The sequence below is a fragment of the Empidonax traillii genome, unplaced genomic scaffold (assembly GCF_003031625.1).
Source record: "Empidonax traillii isolate 1590-97213 ecotype Southwest subspecies unplaced genomic scaffold, ASM303162v1 scaffold10:size5872457, whole genome shotgun sequence".
In the NCBI taxonomy this organism is placed as follows: Eukaryota; Metazoa; Chordata; class Aves; order Passeriformes; family Tyrannidae; genus Empidonax; species Empidonax traillii.
The window spans coordinates 502,507-507,093 of record NW_020955203.1 but is presented as its reverse complement, the minus strand read 5'-3'; the positions used below and the strand labels follow the sequence as shown (position 1 = coordinate 507,093).

Below are 4,587 nucleotides of genomic sequence, written 5' to 3'. Positions count from 1 at the left end.
TTTCTCTTTCTCTTTCTCTTTCTCTTTCTCTCTTTCTCTTTCTCTTTCTCTCTTTCTCTTTCTCTTTCTCTTTCTCTTTCTCTTTCTCTTTCTCTTTCTCATCCCTTTTATTTTCCATTATCATTTAAATTCAGGCCAAAGCTAAATGCCAAAAGAGTAAATGTCCTTCATTTAATGATGCTGATTTAGGGACCATTGTATCATCTGAGTCCTCCTACAAGTCTGCTTCCCACACCATACCAGCACTGCTGTTTCAGAGCCCACCATCGTGTGAACTGATAAATGGACATGTAGCAACCAGCACTAAATGCTTTTTTTTTATTTTTTTTATTTTTTTATTTTTTTTTATATTCACAGTAGCCAAAGCAGCTCTTGGCCTGTTACACCCCCCACAATTTTAAACTCTGAATGTAATCAGATTAGAGCGGTACCTGCTCCGGAGCCCCTCGGAGGCAACGGGAAGGCTCCTGGAGGACTTTGGCTAGCCATCCAGCAAAGCCCAGGATGCTGGGGGTGGTGTGGGAGAGGCTGGTGCTAACGAAAGCATTCTGGTTGGCAGTGAATGTGTTTATTTTCCAGACTTCGCAAACCGATCTGTGTCTGCGCTCACCCATTCAGTGCATGCTCTCCTCAACAGCCGCTGCATAACGCTCTGTTCCTGTTCGCTGTTGACCGTGTGTCTACATTTAAGTGTGTGTTTTATGTGTGTGTGTCTCTGGCTAGGCCTCCTCCATTCTTTTTTTTTGTTTGTTTTTTCTTCCTTACTTTCTTCTTCCTTTCTTTTCTTTCTGTTCAGTTAAGTTTGTTTTGCTCTCATTCTTGTTTCATTTTCTATAGTTTAATGGCAAGTATTTCCATTAGATTTTTTTTTAATTGATGCTGTGTTTGTAACATTTTTTTTAATTATTTTTATATATATCTTCTTTCCCCACCTTTCCCTTTTTCCACACTATATATAAATATATATATATAAAAAATCTTTTCTTCTTTTGTCATTCAATCAAATTCCAACCAAGAGCCAGTCAAATCCACCACAGTCTCGCGCTGAGCTAGGAAAAAAGTTCTCGTAATGACATGAAAGTGGAGAATACAGTCCCCCAGGCCGTAAGTTCAAATCAACTCGAAGTTGAAAGTGTGACATGATGGCGTCATGTAACAAGCTAAGAATTGGTTGCATGACATGCCGTCAAGTTTCGTGCAGGTGCCGTGATTGAAGCATTTTTCTTGGATGTTGTATCAGTTGATGATTGGCCAGTCATGATCACATGTGCCTTTTTTGACTTTGTGCTGCCACAATTTTTTGCTGTGCTCATTTTCGTTTCGTTTTTGGTGCTTGCAGTGGTTTCTTTATTTGTCGTTTGATTTCTCGTCAGCGTTTTATGCTTCTTTAGATGTCACATAGAAGGAAAAAAAAAAAAGATGGATTCCTAATTCTTTAGAAAAAAAAATGGGATTGTTATAACTACAGATAATTTGGAAAAAAAAATAGAGAGAAAAAATGTGTGGTTAATTTTTTTGCACTGGAAATCTTGTGATTATTTTTTTTTTCCGGAGAATTGGGGCCTTTTTCAATTGACACCTTTTTTTTCCCCCTTAGGATATTTCAAATCACCTTCTAAAAATTAAAAAAAAACCAAAAAACAAAATAACCAAAACCAAACCAAAACCAAAAAGCGTAACGATAGTAACAGTAGTTTGAAAACTATAGCAATCAAAAAAGCAACCCCAAGAAAAGCCTCATTGTATGTCTTTTCAAGAATTCCTAATTCTAAGGTGCCTTATTATAGCAACTCCAGCAAAAATTAATTGCTTAGAGGGAGGGAGGGATTGAGTGGGAAAAAACCCCATCCAGATCAAAAAGCAAAATGCATCTTTTTGTTTACAACTGAAAAAGGGTCCTTGACGAGTGTTTTTTATTTTTTTATTATATTATTATTTTTGGTGTTGTAATTGTTTAGACTGCTGTGTACGGTTTGCTGTTTGTTGAACCAACAGTGTGAAAACCTGCCAGCATGGATTGATATTCCGCATGACACTTTTCCACCAGAGTGGACCTTTTGCAGTTTCTAAGTTTCTTGATGTAATAAATCACCGAGTGTATAAGAAGAACCTGCTTGCTAGAAGGAGATAAGAGCTAATCCTTAATGATTAAGCATCCTACTTAAATGTCAAGCCTAGTCGGATCATGATTATTTTTTTTAAATAATTTTTTTTTTATTTAAGAAATGTTAGCTTTACATTTATTTTTTTTTTCAAAAATAAGTTTATTCCAACAGTCTTTTTTATTTAACCTCCTATAAATTGCCTGTTCAAAGTCCTACTTTCTGACATTCACAAAGGAGTAGATGTTATTGGCAGCTACGTCTCCACAGAAAGCTCATACACTGTCATAGATGACACCCCCTTAAAATACAGAACTACACTTTCTTGATGCCTTTCACACTCAAAAGCCTGCCAAGCAAGATTGTGATCTGGCATTGTAAAGTGGCACTTAAAAATAACTGAAATGCCGCTGTCTGCACATACGTAGTGATACAGATTTACATAGACATGCCCTAATATTATTTTGATTTATTATTATTGCTATTAGGAACAATTGTGTTTTTCTTTATCATGATCGTGACTACCTTGCTCACCTTGGGTTTGATCCGGTTCCCACTGAAGTCAAGGGGAAGCTTTCTGTTGATGCTAAGTGGGAGCAGAATCAGAGCCAATGCCTCCAAAAGCAAAACACCAAAGCAGAAGCCCCATCCTGTCCCAATTGAAGGGAGAAGAAAACACCCATTACTTTCAACAGGAGCAGGATTGGGCCCAAAAAGAACAGGCTTGATTTTAATTTCATTTTCATTTTTAGGTCTTTCCCACCCACCCTGTCTCAAAAAATTCCCCCCACACCTTCCCTACTTCCCCCTCCCCTTTTTGATTTAATTTGCAATGATCTTCTTCATTTTTTAGGGCAGCAGCTGAATGGGCCACATTTAGGAAAAAAAAAAAAAAAAGCATATATATATTAAAAAAAAAATCGTGAACTGTTGGATTACACCTTTGACATATCAGCAAATATCAGTCAAGCTGAAGACTTCAGACCTATTCTCTCTTTGATTGTTTAGACTGTAACATTTCTTCAAGAAAAGTATCACATCTGCTGACTTCGAAGGACATGCGCTTGAAAACAAACAAACACATAAGTAAAATCAGAACAGGAGGAAGATTCAACTGGGATTTCTGAAGAGACACTGATATCACCACAGCGGCTTTTCTTCAAACAGGAGATGCAAACCTGGATTCTGGCAAAGGAGTGCCTGTTTGCCACCAAGGATGCGGTTACCATGCAAGAACCCGTGGTAACAGTCACTGAGCATCTTTATCTGTCATTCCTTAGCTATATAGGGACCAAAGGACAAAACTTTTTACCGCAGACTTGTAGCTGTATGTAAAATATGGAAGTTCTTTCCTTTTCTCTGAGCTGTTCCTAAAACAGTTTTTGAGAGCGATTATATGAAATATGTAAAATTAAAAAAAAAAAAAAAATCGAATGCTTAAATGCTTTTAAAACAGCAAGATAATAGTTCTTTGATACTTTGGGAGGTTCTTTGGTTATACATTAATTAGAGTCTATGAAGCTTTCATATGGTTTTCTGTATAATACGCAAGGATTGCGTTGTTAAAGGCAGGTTAAGATGGATATCTAGAAAAGCAAAAAAAAAGTAAATAAATAAATACATAAATAAGTACATAAAAAGGCATAGAAAAGAGAAAGGAAAGATGGTTGATATTAAATGGAAAACAAAAAGGTTTGTAAATGCTTCTAACTCTCCCCATTTAAAATCCTAATAGTTGTACAGAATTTAAAAAAAGAAAGTTTAAAATACCTATATAATAGAAAAAATTAGACAACATAAAAATAAAAAATAAAAAAAAAAAAACAAAAAAGCAAAAAAAAATAATACTACATAGAAGTTAGCGTTAATGCTAAAAACAAAGATGTTGTAGAACTGTAATTTTTGTAGAGTTTAGATTGAGCATAAATTCCTACTCTCTGCCAATTGCTGTTGGATGCTGTTATTTATCGAGGAGAAAAAAAGGAGAAAAATGGCTATTTTGGCAGCTTTTTTAACTGCGAGCATTCCAGCTATTAAAAAATAAACAAGACAAGACTCAATTCTGTAGACAATGCAAATGGGAAAAAAAAACAGCTGTCTTTTTATCAGACGATAGTTCTATCTTGAACAACAAAACACAGCTAAACGCTTCATGTCTTCATGATCTGCTGTCCGCAAAATTCCCATCATCCTATGCTTCAGTAGCTTCCATATTTGCTCTAGAAACCTTCAGGGCAAGGGATTAGCCTAGTACCTTAATCTTAAAAAATAAAAAAAGAAAAAAAAAACAAAAAAACTTTAAAAAACCTTAAAAAAAAAAAAAACATAAAAATAAACTAAAGAAACAATCTCTTTGAAGAATTTCTGAAACTGTTTACAAGGAATTTTGAAAAACAGGGGGATGTTTAAAAAAAAAAAGATGCTGGCTCTGTTTTCTGTAAATAAATTTGCATATTTTGTAGGACTTTTAATTGTAATGATAGAG

The 4,587-nt window shown here is 35.1% G+C and overlaps 1 protein-coding gene across 17 annotated transcripts in view; it reads left to right on the top strand.

Moving 5' to 3' along the window:
- CELF4 (CUGBP Elav-like family member 4) overlaps nt 1–4,371 on the top strand; it is a 705,933-nt gene extending 701,562 nt beyond the window's left edge. For 14 of the 17 annotated variants that reach the window (XM_027885287.1, XM_027885278.1, XM_027885249.1 and 11 more), the window contains one exon: nt 2,956–4,371. The gene's annotated coding sequence lies outside the window, so the exon portion shown is untranslated. Of the gene's footprint in view, nt 1–1,016; nt 1,673–2,955 lie in introns of those variants that run through there. The other 3 variants (XR_003571384.1, XM_027885263.1, XM_027885271.1) reach the window with 3 other exon arrangements.
- Nucleotides 4,372–4,587: the final 216 nt, after the last annotated feature.